We start from the raw sequence: 16516 nt of genomic DNA, 5'->3' as shown, positions 1-16516 counted from the left end.
GCATTTTGGGTTTGAGGATGGCTATGGATATGGGTGTCCATAAAGTCTTGGTCTTGGGTGACTCGGACCTTCTGGTGCATCAGATTCAGGGAGAGTGGGAAACACGAGATTTAAAACTCATACCGTACCGGCAATGTTTGCATGATCTTTGCCAACGGTTTCAAGCAATAGAGTTTAGGCATATTCCGAGGATTCATAATGAGGTTGCTGATACTTTGGCTACTCTGGCATTGATGCTACATCATCCGAATAAGGCTTATGTTAACCCGTTGCATATTTAGGTCCGCGATCATCATGCTTATTGTAATGTGGTGGAAGAAGAGCTCGATTGGGAGCCTTGGTTTTACGACATCAAGAATATATTAGGATGGGAGTGTATCCCATACAAGCCACAGGTGATCAAAAGAGAACAATTCGATGGTTGGCAAGCAAATTTTTCTTCAGTGGAGGAGTGTTGTACAAAAGAACTCTAGATCTTGGATTGATGAGATGCATAGATGCTAGGTAGGCCACAACTATTATGACTGAAGTACATTCTGGAGTCGGACCGCACATGAGTGGGTATGTGCTAGCAAAGAAGATTCTCCAGGCAGGTTATTATTGGCTCACTATGGAGCAAAATTGTATCAGTTTCGTGTGAAAATGTCATCAGTGCCAAGTGCATGGAGATTTGATTCATTCTCCACCATCTGAATTACACACGATGTCTGCAACGTGGCCTTTTGTTGCATGGGGCATGGATGTCATTGGGCCAATTGAGCCATCAACATCGAACGAGCACAAGTTCATTCTGGTGGCCATAGATTATTTCACCAAGTGGGTTGAGGCTAAGACATTCAAGTCTGTAACTAAGAAGGTGGTGGTTGATTTTGTGCACTTAAATATCATTTGCCAGTTCGGAATACCGAAGGTAATCATCACAGATAACAGTGCTAATCTCAATAATTATCTGATGAAAGAGGTGTGTCAACAGTTTAAGATTACACATCGTAATTCCACCCCATACCGCCCCAAGGAGAATGGAGCAGTAGAGGCAGCTAACAAAAACATAAAGAAGATACTTCGAAAAATGGCGGAAGGTTCTAGGCAGTGGCATGAAAAGATGCAGTTCGCATTGTTGGGTTATCGCACTACTGTCCGTACTTCAGTAGATGCGACTCCTTATTTATTGGTGTATGGAACCGAAGCAGTGATACCCGCAGAAGTGGAAATTCCATCCCTTCGAATTGTCGCGGAGGGTGGAATTGATGATGATGAATGGGTAAAACCCGTCTGGAGCAATTAAGTTTGATCGATGAGAAGAGACTGGAAGCGGTATGTAATGGCCAGTTGTATCAACAGAGAATGGCAAGAGCATACAATAAGAAGGTGCGTCCACGGAAGTTTGAAGTGGGGCAGTTAGTATTGAAACACATTCTTCCTCATCAGGGTGAAGCAAAAGGAAAATTCGCCCCAAATTGGCAGGGGCCGTTTGTGGTAACTAGAGTGTTGTCCAATGATGCATTGTATTTGATAGATGTGGAAGGCAAATGTGTAGAAATGGCTATCAATTCTGATGCAGTCAAGAGATACTATATATGATTTCTTTCTTTAATTGTACTTGTTTGTATTTGGCATGTCTCGAATATTGAAATGACGAAGGCATTTTGTTCTGCTATCTAAACACTTTATCCCTTGTCACCCCTTTTGATCCTTATTTATTTTCTTTCATACCCCTCTTTCAGAATCAGTAACAAATATCAGAAACACAAGCGTAAAAGATAAGTAAAGGAAGGAGAGAAAAATAGAAAGAAAAGAAAAGAGAAAGAAAAGAATGAAAAGAGAAAGAAAGAATGAAAAGAGAAAGAAGGAATGAAATAGAAAGAAAAGAATGAAAAGAAAAAAGAGAGGAAGAAAACAACAAAAGGGAAAAAGAAAGCAAAAGAGAGAGCAAAGAAAGAGAAAAAGAAAAATCACAACAACAAAGTAATTTCTATGACATGAACTACGTCCGACCTGATTCCTTTTGAGGATATATAGGTAGCCTCACAGTTCGGTCTCATCAAAACAAAAAATCCAAAAGTCCCCAAGCCAGAAACTGGGGCAGAAGTTGTGGTTGTTGTAAGAAATCTGGTTTCGAAAGTTGTAATTTGAACCCATGATAAGTTTTTTTGAGCCTTTTTATACCCTTTATTTCTAACCCTATCCAAAAGCCCACATTACGGTCCAAAGAAAGACCTTCCGATCAGTCTTCAAGAAATGCCAAGGCGAGCAAGTAGCTGTGATTCATATCAGGGGCAACATTCTAGTCCAAAGGGGAAAAGAAATGTTAAAAATGAGAGAGTCTTACTGGTGAAAACCCTCACGGGCACCGTAAGGCGACGAGAGCTGAGAGAAATAAAAAAATGAGAGAGTCTTATTGGTGAAAACCCTCACGGGCACCTTAAGGAAAAATGAGTTGACAGATGAACGAATGAGAGAGGTCTGCTGGTGAAAACTTTTCAAGGCACCGCAGGATGAACAAGGTCGGGATTTGGACGAAGAAATCAGGTTATGGGAATTCCGGGACAACAAAATGTGGCAATTGGAAGTTGATTGGTTGGATAGATTGGGCCGATTAATCCAAAATGCATGTCATGATCATTGGTGCCCGCTGCTCCATCCAGATAAGTCCTTTTTCTTTTTCCTCTTCAGATAGTCTTCCGGTTTTGGATTTTCTTATCCTTAACCCTGAGAGTCATTGCATTTCATTCCTTTGGGTTTATTTCTCTAAGATGTTCCCAATGTCAGTTCTATTTAAGAAAATAAGAAGGAATTTCAAAGCTCACTACCAGCTTCAAGATTGCAAAGCACAATGCGTCCAGAGCATACCAAAGATAGCATGATGTAAAGTGGGGTAAAGTGCCAGCAAGAGTTCCATCGGCAAAATGATTTGGTAATTTCATGGGGGATGCAGAGGTTCAGTTAAAGGGGTTAGAGGTGTGAAATAACGGTTCGGGTATAGAACACTCGGGTCATTCAAGTTATGGGGTTTTGAAAGTCAGTCGAAAAGTCAAGCGGTTCAGGGCCAGTTCGGGGAAGCCAGTCAAAACAAAACAATGCAACAGAGAGACCTTCAACAAGAATGCCATCAACTAACCACCACATTTTAAACTGACAAAATTTTTCTTTGATTAAAATAGGGGCAGGAAATTTCGGTTGTTTCGGAGAAACCCACCGTAAGGAAAAGCAAGCGCCAGACAGGTTTGACTGTAAATTTTCAGGTCCCTCCTGGAAATGGGACCTAGTTTAAAGTTCAGAAATAGCATAATCTAGCATAAATGTATCCCAAAGGAATATAAGTTAGCTTAGAAGTTTGGATGTTCGAGATATGATTCAATTAGGAGTTTCTAGGACCCTCCTGAATAATGGGACTTAGCTTTAAGATTTCGATTAGATAACAACATTTAGCGTAGACTCTACTATAGGGTAGTATAATTCAGCCATGAAAGTTGTCACCCTTAAGATAAAACTTGACCTTTGATTTTCAGGACCCTCCTGGATAATGTGGAGTAGTTTAAGACCTTCTTAGATAACAAGATGTAGCGGAAGTCATGTCTTTAAAAGATATAGCTTAGATTTAAAATTGTCATTTAGTTAAGAGTTGTCAGGACCCCCCTGGATAATGGGACCTAGCTTTCAAATTCTTAGTAATATTTGTTAATATGATTCAGTTTAACACTCATATATGTGCCCAGCTACCAAACTGGGGCAGAAAAGTTCCTCTGTTTTTGTCATTTTGTTGAAGTCAGGAGCATGCCTGAAGAGTAGGGAATACATTCAAGTCAGCAATCAGGAGCCTGCCTGGAGATCAGGGAATACATTTCAAGTTCAGCAGTCAGGAGCCCGCCTGAAGAGTAGGGAATACATTCAAGTTAACAATCAGGAGCCCACCTGGAGAGCAGGGAATACATTTCAAGTTAGAAGTCAGGAGCCCTCCTGGAGAGCAGGGAATATACATTTCAAGTTAGAAGTCAAGAGCCCGCCTGGAGAGAAGGGAATACATTTCATGTCAGCAGTCAGGAGCCCGCCTGGAGAGCAGAGAATACGTTTCAAGATTAAAAGTCAGGAGCCCGCCTGGAGAGCAGGGAATACATTTCAAGTCCAGCAGTCAGGAGCCCGCCTGGAGTAGGGAATACATTCAAGTTCAGTAGTCAAGAGCCCGCCTGGAGAACAAGGGAGTACAATTCAAGTTTTATTTTTCAAGTTCTTATTGATATTTGGTAATGTGATTCATTTTACACTTACATATGTTCCCAGATACCCAAACTGGGGCAGAAAAATTTCCTTTGTTTTCGTCTATTTTGTTGAAGTTAGGAGTCCGCCTGGAGAGCAGGGAATACATATCAAGTCTAGCAGTCAGGAGCCCGCCTGGAGAGCAGGGAATACTTTCAAGTTCAGCAGTCAGACAGCCACTTGGAAAAATGGAAAAACATCTCAGATTACAATTCAAGGCGGCAACAAAGGGATCCCGCCGGGAGAATACAAGTCAACAAGAACCACATGAGCAAGTTTGAAGATATAGATAGGATTTTGTAATGCATAGATCATGGTCTAGTCTAGCTTGTTTTTATTTTATCATGGTGTAATAAGGGGATACAGTAAGCAGTAGCAGTAGTAGCAACAACAGTGAAATCACAGCTTCCTGGTAGTCCCATCTACCGAAACTTCCTGAACTACACTGACCTGATTCCTTTACAGCCAAGGATATGTAGGCAACCTCGGAAGTAGGGTGCGGTCAAATCTTTCAAAAAATGCTTCCCACGGAGTATTCAAACGTGCAAAAATCGCTCGTATCCGCTCACTTTATCTTTGCACGAAAACTCTTCGTGTTTCCGGGCAAAGAGAGGCAGCTGTGAGCACGTGATTTTTGCCCTATATGAATTACTCCCATAAATTCAAAACAAAATAACTTCTTTTCATTATTTGCAATTTTTGAGGATTTTGTGGCATTTTCTGATAATTGTTTGCATTTGTCTGTGCATTTTTATTTTTGATTAATTAATGAAAAATACAAAAATACGCTGAATTTGCATTTAGGATCTAATTTTGCATTATTAAATTAATTAGTAATTTAGTTGTTTTATAAAAATAGAAAAAAATCAAAAAAATATAGTTTATTTTGCACTTTTAATTTTAATTTTTTGAATTTTGGTAGTTTTTCCATAAATTTGGTTTTTAATTATTTGTGGTAATTGTTATTTAGAGTTAATTAATGTAATAGCATAATTTGATTTGTGATTAATTTTGGATTATTTTTAATTTTAATTTAAAAGAAACTAAAAGAAAATGAAAAAAAAGAAAGATAAGAAAACAAATATAAAGGAAATAGAGGCTGGTTTGGGCTGCAAACCCCAGGCCCAAACATTCCCCCCTGAAACCCGCTTGGCATGGCCCAAAACCCGTCCCCTAACCCGGTCCGCCCCGTTCAAAGACCAAACGACGTCGTTTCCCCTCCCTGGATCCCAGCCGTTGATCCCCATTGATCCAACAGTTGGAAACCAAGCTCTCCCAGGCTATTTAACTGTCCGAAACGGACCATCCCCCCCTTAGAACCCCCCGTCTCATCTCTCAAAACCCCATCACCTCTATAGAACCCTAGAGGCGCCGCCCAATTTCCACCGCCGTGAACCCGGTGGTGCCACCTCCAACCCCTCCCAAATTAACACCCCATGAGCCCCACGACCCCCTCTTTCCAAATCTCGGGTCAGTTCTCGGGTCTAATCTGATTTTATTCGTGTGCTTTTTGTAAGAACACACGATTAACATCAGATTTGGCCGGAAAATCTGAGGATTTGAAGATTTGTCACAACCTTTTATTGTCCGAGGCTTTTAGGTATTTCTTTTTTTCTTTTATTATCTTTCTTCGATTTTCTATTTTTCTGCTTCCTCTCTTCTTCTTGATTCATTCTTTTTATTTTGCTCCAGAGGTATGAGGTCATGCATGAGTAATTGTGAGCATTTTCTTAATTAGTATAGTCAGTTTGTAACTAGACTAGTGTAAATCTGTTAGTTTGGTTAATGTTGTTAAGTAAATCATTTAGGCTAAGTTCTTAATGGTTGAAACATTTCGGCATGTGTTATTTGGTTAATTAGATAATTTCTAGTTTGGGCCGAGTGGTTCTTGATCCTGTGGGTTGGGTTTGGGTCAATTCCGACTCATTTTGGGTCTGGACCGTTGGGTCAAAAATGACCTATAACTCGTTTTGGTTTGAGAGGTTATTTTTAGGGGTTATAGGGGTAAGTTGGAAAAATTGGATAAGGGAATCTGTATAACTGAATAGGGAAGCTTCTAGGAAGCTGGGGTAGGGGCTAATTTGAAAATCTGATTTTTAGACTAAGGTTTCCTGAGCAAAAATGAAAATGTAAAAAGGGTCTAATGGCAAAATCTGATTTTCTGTAAGCTACCCTACTTCCTTGCCTTTCAAGGCAGACCCAAGGGATTAGGAGATAAAATTCTGAAAAAAATAAAAAAACGGCGAGAAATTTCATAAAAAAACACTATTCTATTGAATTTCTTTCTGTAATTCAGGAGGTTTTGAATTTCTGAAGCAATCTCTGATTCATATGGGGTTGAAGATGGTTTAATTTGTTATTTGAAAGCTGGTTTTGAGCTGAGTTTGTGTTTGGAGTCCTGTTCTAATTTAAGTCTGGGGGTTTCAAAATTAGTTCGAATGCTGTTTGGTATTTCTTCCTTGCTAATTCTGGGCTGACTCTACTGCTGCTGTTATTCCCTTCTTATTCTCCTTATTTCCTTCTTAACTTTCAGGTACATATTCCTGATTCTAGACTTGTAAGACGGGTTCATGTTTTTTGAAGAAATGAAGATCTCCATACTGGCTAAATAAATTCCTCTATTTTTTTTTTCATTTGACTTGTTAATCCATGCCTTCTATTTTAGTATGTTTAAAATAATTTTATGCCATGAACATCTTAGACTTATTTTAAGACTTGTAATTAGGACTCTAATTTGCATTTGTTAACTTTAGTTTGTTTTGAATCATTTCCCATGACTTGGATGGTTGCATCATTGTGAGATTAACATGAAGTAGCTAATACCGCTTTAAGGTTTTCTTTTGGGTAAAATGTGGTACTCGTGGTGATATGGGAATCATTGGTATTCTTCAAATCTTCAGGCATATGAACATATTTTAAAATTCCATTAAGTGTTCTGATGAAAGATGAAATAGAAGCTGGGTATGCTTTGATGGCATTGTTAATAGGATGATTGGCTAATAAGGTTCTATGAGAGCTTTGTCTAGCATTTTAGTTTCAGTAATGAGTAATGACGCTTCTGATGTTTCAAGTCTATGTAGTTTGAAAGTTATTGATCATGAGGTTCTATTCTTGTATTGAAAATGAAAGCAAATTCTTATTTTTTTTCATCATAAAGGCTTGTCGTATAGTCTAAAAGGCTAGGGGGTTAATATCATAAAAATGTTACTTGTCTTATCTTCAAATGTACGCTAAAATGCAAAGTTTTGAGGCTAGTAGGCTTAACCTGAAGCCCATGAAAATCAGCCTATAGCCATGAAATATGGCTTTCTTGTGGGTTCGATACTAGATCCCCAGGTTTTCAGTATTTGCCCATGTTCTCAAAAGAGCCTGATTAGTTCAATAGCACTAAGATTTCGATAAATATTTTGTTTTTTAAAAAAGAAGGTTGTTAATTCAATTTTTCAGATGTCTTGAGCTTGCCATTAATTGGTGTTTAAGTAATGTATGTACACCTTATTATTCTGAAATATGGGCTCAATGCTGGCCCAGTCAATGCAAAGAGTTTTACCGCCTGGACTGCCCACCCCTCACACATTTTTCGCTTGGGCCTGTCCTAATCCCGGAGCCCAATGGGTCTGTGTAAATAATCATCAATAATTAATGGTGTTAGCTGTAAAAAGGGCATTTTGTTCATTTAGACGGGGTGTGCCATGTTAGATAACACCGATAGGCTATGGCCCTTATAAGTTAGTTTAGAAACCATTTGGTTAAAATAAATCGATGGGTGCTATGCCAAATAAAAGCTCAAATTGCGTGGCCCTCGCTCAATTATTCCTTATAAAATTCTTAGAATTCGAGGCGCGCCATTTAGCAAATTCCATGGCCCTCGCAAAGTTGCAAACGCGTAGTTGCTTTAGGCGCCTTGTTTAAATAATTTACCGTCCTAAACTCGGGTGCGCATTTATGTGACCCAAATCCAAATCTCAACAATATTGAAATATGTCAAACACTGCGGGTGCATTTATGTGACGTGGTTCAAGACGTGTTTTAACAGCGTTGCAATATTCCTAAAAGTAAGTAAAAGCGGTTAAATAAGTTAAAATATACCATAGGCTAAAACATGTATTAAAATCAGATAATTAAGCCGGATATAACAGTTGAGCGACCGTGCTAGAACCACGGAACTCGGGAATGCCTAACACCTTCTCCCGGGTTAACAAAATTCCTTACTCGGATTTTAATTTGCGGACTGTTAAACAGAGTCAATCTTTTCCTCGATTCGGAATTTAAACCGGTGACTTGGGACACCATAAATTATCCCAAGTGACGATTCTGAATTTTAAATAAAATAATCTCGTTTCGATTGTCACTTTAAATTGGAAAACTCCCTTTACACCCTTCCTCAGGGTGTAGGTAAAAAGGAGGTGTGACACTTCTCTTGGCAAATTACAAGTATGTGAGACCACCATGAATATGAATAGGACGAAAGTGAATAGGCCGAAATTAAATTATTACATAAATTAAGTAATAGGATGAACGAAGTTGAGCAAGACTTGATCTCGAGTTTCACCATCTTGTACCCCAAATCCATCTCCAAATTGGTACGTGACATGTGCCATCCGTGCTTCATTTACTACATGTTTGACGAGTTTTTACTGTGATGTAGAAAGAGTATTAAAATGGTTTATAAATTTAAAAATTCGACTCTATTAATTTAATTTAGTAATTAAAAAATTCAAACCAATCCGACCTATATACACCCCCTAACAGTAACGATTTATATAGATCAATCAGTATATAAGTCCAAATCAAAAGAAATTTGAGTCACACAAAGATATATTCTAAGTATCCTCGACTTTTCTCCTAAAGTAGTCACGTCAATGTGAATTCTGATTAGTGGTCTGAAATTCTTAGCTCCATAGATTTTGACAATTTTTTTTATTTACTTTTTTTTTTTTTTGAAAATGTTGTTTGTTCATGAAATATGATTTAACTTTTGAAAAAAATTGATATTTTTTTTTTCAAGTTCCCAAAATCTGGTTTAGAGCAGTTGTTGGGTGAATGTTTTTTTTCTACTCACAAAACTATAACCTTTTTCAAATAAAATACATATTCAAACACAATTTCAACAATAACAATAATAACCCAATATAATCCAACAAGTGGGGTCTGAGGAGGGTAGTGTGTACGCAGGCCTTACCCCTACTCTGGTGGAGTAGATAGGTTGTTTCATATAGATCCTCGACTCAAGAAGACGAAAAGAGACAATATATTGGTAACAATAACAGAGGCCAAAAAGATAATACCCGCAACCTAAGAATCAGAAAAATAGATGAAGAAAGTAATAACAATAACCAGTAACAATGGCAAGGTACTAGGAAATGAGCGAAAAATAGTATGAACACAACATAAACCCTTAGCAGTCTAAGACAATACACTATTAGACTAGCCTCACACCCAATACGTAGTAGAAAAATACTTAACTACCTCCCAACTTTCAACCCTAATGCTCGACCTTCACACCTTCTTATCAAGGGCCATGTCCTCAGTTTTACAATTAAATATCAATAATATTTTTATGGATTTATTAATAAATATATAGGATCTTGAGCGCAAAAGCTATTGGGTTCACTTGAAATTGTAAATTAGAAGCTAGATCCACCTCTAAATTTAATCGTAGCCTCAGCCCATTCACCCTCTTAATTATTAGTTATATTGGCCAAATATAAAAGGTTTTGTTGGACTAACCTTTATATAAATATTGGTCGGATTTACTGTTTATTTTTCTTAGCCAGTATATATTGATTATATATGAATTATATACGATTATGCATATATTATATATGCATTATATACATACTATAGATCTCCGACTATTTTTATTTTAAGCGATTGAATGAGCGGCTATTTCTATGAATTCTTCTTAATTTTTACCCATCTCAATTTTTTCAACTGAAGGTCCTTTCGGGGACATCCGATAAAGTTCTTCAACTGATCAAGTCAATAAATGTTTTCACGTATTTCTTAAAAAAATATTAATTGATTTTTATTTGTAATTCTTCTCTTGGCAAATTACAAGTATGTCAAACCACCATGAATATGAATAGGACGAAAGTGAATAGGCCGAAATTAAATTATCACAGAAATTAAGTAATAGGATGAACCAAGTTGAACAAGACTTGATCTCGAGTTTCACCATCTTGAACCCCAAATCCATCTCCAAATTGGTACATGACGTGTGCCATCCGGGCTTCATTTATTACATGTTTGACGAGTTTTTGTTGTGATGTAGAAAGAGTATTAAAATGGTAATTGATCTTTTTCCACGAATCCAAAATTATGCTTTCGATATGCTCACGGGCTACATCCTCTAAAACATTTTCTTGTTGCATGTAACATAAAATTGATGAAGCAACATCACCTCTCTCTAGCTCCGCCTACATGAAAAAAATATTATGAAAATTAAGAACTAGCCAAATGGGGAAATTATTAGAATGGAAAGCACATAAAAAGAGAGAGGTAAAAGCTTGAGGTTTTACCGCTGAGGTACCCTGATCATTGCAAAGTCGAATTACAACCGAAGTATGGTAAATAGTTTCACGGCAATCTTCGTATAAATGAAGGGTTTCTTTTGTGATTTTATTTGTTAGACCAAAAATCACATGAAAGGAAAGCAAAGGGCCGGAAGATGAGATCCACCCATTATTAAGTTACTCTTCAAGTGTTGGTATATGGCCTTTGTGGTACCACGTTGTTTCCAACAGCAAGGCTTTGCAAAAGTTGACCCACTAAAATATATTATTGAAATAATATCAGAAAAAACTTTCGTAAAACATGCATGGAAATTAAAGAGACATGTAAAAGATGTAATGAACACAGGTTAGACAAAAATAAAATAAAAGACGTGACTACATGGTGCGTTTCGCTTTCAATTACAGCTTCACTTATTCGGATTTGATCTTAAGTTTTTTTCCTGTCATAGAAAAAAATAGATAATTAATAATTAGTATTCCTTCCGTTCCAAGTTAGTTGTCATGTTTCACTTCTCAAACATCAATTTGATTAATATTCGAAACTAGATTATACTAGATCAACTTAATAATTCAAAATTAAAATTTTGATATTCAAAAATTATACGGTAGTACTACAAGTTACAAATTTTCTTATATCAATATGATAAAAAAAATATTTTAAAATGTTAATCAAAGTTCACATTTTTTGGCTTTAGCGAATCATGACAACTAATTCGGGTCGGAAATGGTATATACGTAATTAAGTGACATGATAATACATCTAGTATGAAGGCATGCAGTAACCTAGAGCCCATACATATATATATTGGAACCAAGTTGCTTTAGCTTATGGGAAAATTTTGATGGTGTATTTTATTTAAATAGAGTACTTTATTTATCTCCTGAAACAACCGATGCCATTAGTATTTAGCATAGGAGAGAAGGAGTTCGGCTTTCGGGCACTTCAGTCTTGGCATATAAGCACTATATATATATATATATATGAAGACTACTTTAGTACTTACCACTTGTTTCAGATAAGGTAATGCTGAAAGGCCACCCTTTTGTTGTTGAATTTCAACAGATATCTCTTCTATTGTATCATGCAAAGACCTGAAACAGATCTGCATACATTCTGGCAGCCCTTCTACTTCATTTGGATCCCACCTAATTAAATGTGAAAAATCTCCTTTTTATGCATGATTATTACGTATGTACGTAGTAGTATTTAAATTACATGATGGTTAATTAATTTTAACTTGTATCAAATGTTGAGTTTGGGAGAAATTACGTCTCTATGGCACGAGTGAATTGCTGCACTTGGGCTAATGAGCCATAAATATCATAAACATCATCTATTATTAGCACCAACTCAATCACTTTGGTGAGCCATATTCTCATGCTTCCATGTTGAGGCTCAGAGGAAACTCCTACAGCACAAAAGAAGCTTTCCACTATCCGATCCCTTGTAAAGCTCAAATCTTCAACTATTGAAACATTCCTCCACCATCTGTCAAATTCACAAGAAATTATTTTCGTATAAAAAACAAGAAGATATTAAAGTGATTCTCATTTGACATGCATGTTTTAAGTACGTACCTTAATACGTGTTTGAGATCCTGTTGGTGCGTGGCTTGAATTATATTGAAGTTAAGTTTTGCCAACTTCAGCAACATTGGATTTGCATTGTTGCATTCAAGTTCTTGAGCAGAGATGTGTCTTCTTACGGCATACCATTTCACTCTCCATGCAAATGGACAACTCAAGCTATTGCTCAAATATTCCTTATTAGTAAATGTGTAATCTGATTTAGATACAAGACTCTTGAGTTTTTTGGTTATGAACAATCGTGTGTCGTCTAGTAAGTTTTCACCTTCCATGCTCAGATATGACCCTTCCAAAAGCTCCAACAGTGTTTTCACATCTGAGACTTTCAGCTTTCCTTTGCCATCGAAGAAGTCCTTTAACACATCTGTAGTACAACGATAAAAAACAACTTGAAATTAAATTAGAAAGACATTATATTGGGGAGCTCCATAATCCCCCATATTATGCTGGAACTTTTCGTGTGCTGCAGTTCTAACATAATATACTGAAATTTATATGCAGGACAGCATAATCCACCATAATCCCGTATATTATGCTGGACCTTTCCGTGTTTCAGCAAAATAGTGATTATTTTTCAATGACTTTGTAAACTCTGGCTCTATTTCGATTACCAGTTCGAAAACTTGCTGGCCATCCTGGTTGTATCACTGTTAATTAGATGATGAATTTTACTAAATAAAGTTAAGGCCCCTCATTAAGATAATTGGGTTTAGACCTCTAATTCTATTGAACCGTCCCTGTCCGCATAGTCTAAATCCTAGTTGTGCCGCTGTTAATTAGATGATGGATAACCACATTATTAATTACTTATAATATTAAGTTGATATATAACCTTGAGGAGCATGGTAGCCGTGTTCCCTTAGAAGCCTGAAGCACAATGCAGTAGCATACAGATCCTCCTCCGTCGAGCTGGAATTAGTTTTGACGGACATTATTATCTTTCCCAAAGCTTCCTTGGTTCAACCTCGAAGTAACAACTGAGTCCAAGTTTGTCAATGCTGTCTATAAGCTCTAGCAGGTCCACTGGACTAATAGTACTGTTTGAAAAGTATGTGCAACTCAATTCCTCCTTTAGCTTCTCAACCTCAACTTTGTACTTCTCTTCCTGCATGCAGTAGCAATTAATTATATATTACAAAAAATTACGAACATGAACATTAATTAAGAGAGATAAAAGTAATTAAATACTCACAGAATATTCACTTGTAAGAGTAAGTAGATGATCATATTTCCAAATGTTTGGTTTATAGGTAGAAATCTTCCTTTCAGGACGGCTTTGTTTTTTAGTAGTACTATGAACTTTCTGTGTCTGCATAGTGGAAAAAGGGACACAATATTTCTGTAAGACGTGGTTTGGGATAGTATCATACATTGGAATAATAGAGTTGGAGAAGATACAAGAATAATTGTGGAGATCTTTCATATAACTTCGAAGAGCATTTATAGGTAAAGGAAAACCTTTGTCGTGATGTATTTATTTATGCATTCTAGCTCGATATTGAGCAGGGAAATATTTTTGTAATGCTGTCATGTATAAGAGAGAGAAGAGAGAGACTGTGTCGAATCAGGGCTAACCCAAGTGGTGAGAAGTGAGTTTAATTGAACCCGCTTTGTTAAAAAATAATATTGTGTATGTGTATAAATTATAGCTAAAGCAAGGTAAATTTTGTATAAAAATTATTTTTGAACCCACTTATACGACTTATACCGCTTATGTTAGTTATGGACTTTTTCAACTGAACCCGCTTGTACAAAATTTTAGGTTGCCATGTATGGAATACAAAAAACGTTTTAAACGACTCAAGATGAGAAAACTATTGTGTGGAATGTAGACTTGGAAGTGACGCTCAGTTCACCTTCTAGACTCAAAGATTCCTCAGGTAATCAAGTTTTGACAAGTTTGTCCTCTTAACGTTTTCTGGACACTCGTTTAAATAAATAAAATCTTGCGGATAGTGTTCCAACTTTCAGCTTATAGCACAAAGCTTTAATATAAATTTTAACTTTTGTAATTTAAAAATAATTCAAAATTATGTCTATATATTGAAAAAAAACAACAACTAGAAAAAGCCAATACGATTCCAACAACAAACCATTTTAACAACTGATTACCTTACATAGTTTTATGTCACGCCACATTTTTTGAACGACGTAAGAAAATAAAAGATCCATGATGTGCCATAGGGGCGTGTACAAAGAAAACCGATAAACCATATCAAATCGATAATTCGAGTTAAATCGGAAAATAAATTCGATTGTGGTTTGGTTTGATTTAATTTGGTATTGAAAAAAAGAACCCGACCATAATTGGTTTTAAATTAAAAAAGTCAAACCGAAACCAAACCAACCCGATAGTATATTTATATAATTTTTAAAAATATTTTATGCATATAAATATTTATTGTAATGTAATTTATAAATATTTTTAAAACTTTGTCACAGTTTTATTTTTTAATAACATTCTTGAATGGTAAATAAATTTTATAGCCCATAAATGTAGTAACTCAAACAAAGTTCAAATCAATACTAATGCTAATAAAAAAAAATTCAATTCAACACTAGGAAAGACGATAATGTTGGATATCTATTTTTAAGTTTTACATTGGTTTATAATGAAAATGCATGACTTAATTTATTTTTTCTTTAGTGCTTAATTATGTAATTAATAGTACTTTACCTATACTTATTTAGCATGGCCTATATAGTATTTTAAGATTAGGTTAATATTTATTATGGCTTATTAATTAGCAATACAATTTATTATGTTAGTTATTGAATATTTTAGTGTAATGTTATGACTTATCTCATATGATTGTATATTTTCTTGGAAAATACTTGTATCTTACTAGGACAAAAGAGATATTTGGAGCACAAGTTACATATTTTGTGCTATGAAAACTTCACCAGAAAAAAATTCGAAAACCCGAAAAAAATAGAAAAACCCGAGAAAAAGCGAGATTAAAAAATCTGACTTTGTTGGTTTGGTTTGATTTGGTTTATAGATTTAAAAATCCGACAGTATTGGTTGCTTTAGTAATTAAAAAATTCGAACCAACCCGACCTATGTATACCCCTGATGTGCCATATGATATGATGAACTAAAGGCATCAATGTTAGGTTGGGCCAAATTTGTTTATTTATTTATTTTTTTGTATTTTTGTAAGAGCTGCACATGCGGCAACCCTACTTGAATAATTTGATTATAGCAGATAAAAGGTAAACTGAGAATGTACTTGTCATTGAAATATGATTGACGATTACCCTTTTGACATGTCCACTTAATAATTGCTCTTTTTATAAAAAAAGAATCATGGGGGAATTTTCTATCCATTGTGCCTTAGAATATACAAATGGCCACTTTTGTTAAATATTTACGTCAATCTAGTGCTGGCAATTAAGGGTCCGATTCGATTGGACGTTGAAATAGGTTAGACAAAAATATATAAAATATCTTATTCAGTCATATTTCATACGGATAAAGCGTCGAATAAGGTGAGTAATCATATTAGTCGTGGCTTCTTGAATATTGTCATGTTGACAACCAATCTTTATCTTATTTTAATTTATGTTGATTGACCTAAATTGCACATTTGTCACAACACTATTGATGTTGGGTATATTTCTATATGTTATAATGTTATTTTACTCATGTTTTAACCGCTTTTTGGTGTTATTTCATCTTTAAAATGCCCAACAGTAGTCAATTATTGATTTTATGACTAATTGAGTTATGTATGATAATTTAGGATGTTTAAAGTGCAAAATATGAAAAGAAGGTGCTCCAGCTATAGGAGAAGAAGGTGGATGCGTCGCATCCAACCTAGAAAAAAAGTATATTTGATGCACCCTTGGCTATGAAGTCGGGAGAAGGCATCCGCCTTAGCATCCGCACCTGGGCACAATAGAGACGAAGGAATAGAGGGCGGATGCGAAGAATCTACCCCAGCATGTGAAGCTAAGAATTTGAAGCCGAGGCGCATGCGAAGCATCCACCCCAGCATCAATCCATGAAGTTGAGTCGGATTAGGAAAAGCAAAACTTTGGTCCACGACTTTTGTACGCAATATATAAGCCAAAAACACCTCTTTTAGGTCATCTAATGCACGGGAAAGCAGAGAAAAGCTATCACAAAGTTTTGAAACCACAGAATTCGTCTTGAG

The 16516-nt window shown here is 36.1% G+C and overlaps 1 pseudogene; it reads right to left on the bottom strand.

Moving 5' to 3' along the window:
- Positions 1-11176: 11176 nt before the first annotated feature.
- LOC104217013 (alpha-farnesene synthase-like) lies at positions 11177-13728 on the bottom strand (annotated as a pseudogene).
- Between the last annotated feature and the right edge of the window lie 2788 nt (positions 13729-16516).

This window comes from Nicotiana sylvestris, chromosome 2 (assembly GCF_000393655.2).
Source record: "Nicotiana sylvestris chromosome 2, ASM39365v2, whole genome shotgun sequence".
In the NCBI taxonomy this organism is placed as follows: domain Eukaryota; kingdom Viridiplantae; phylum Streptophyta; class Magnoliopsida; order Solanales; family Solanaceae; genus Nicotiana; species Nicotiana sylvestris.
Note: the sequence above shows the minus strand (reverse complement) of the source record. Positions and strands in the feature narration are given on the sequence as shown.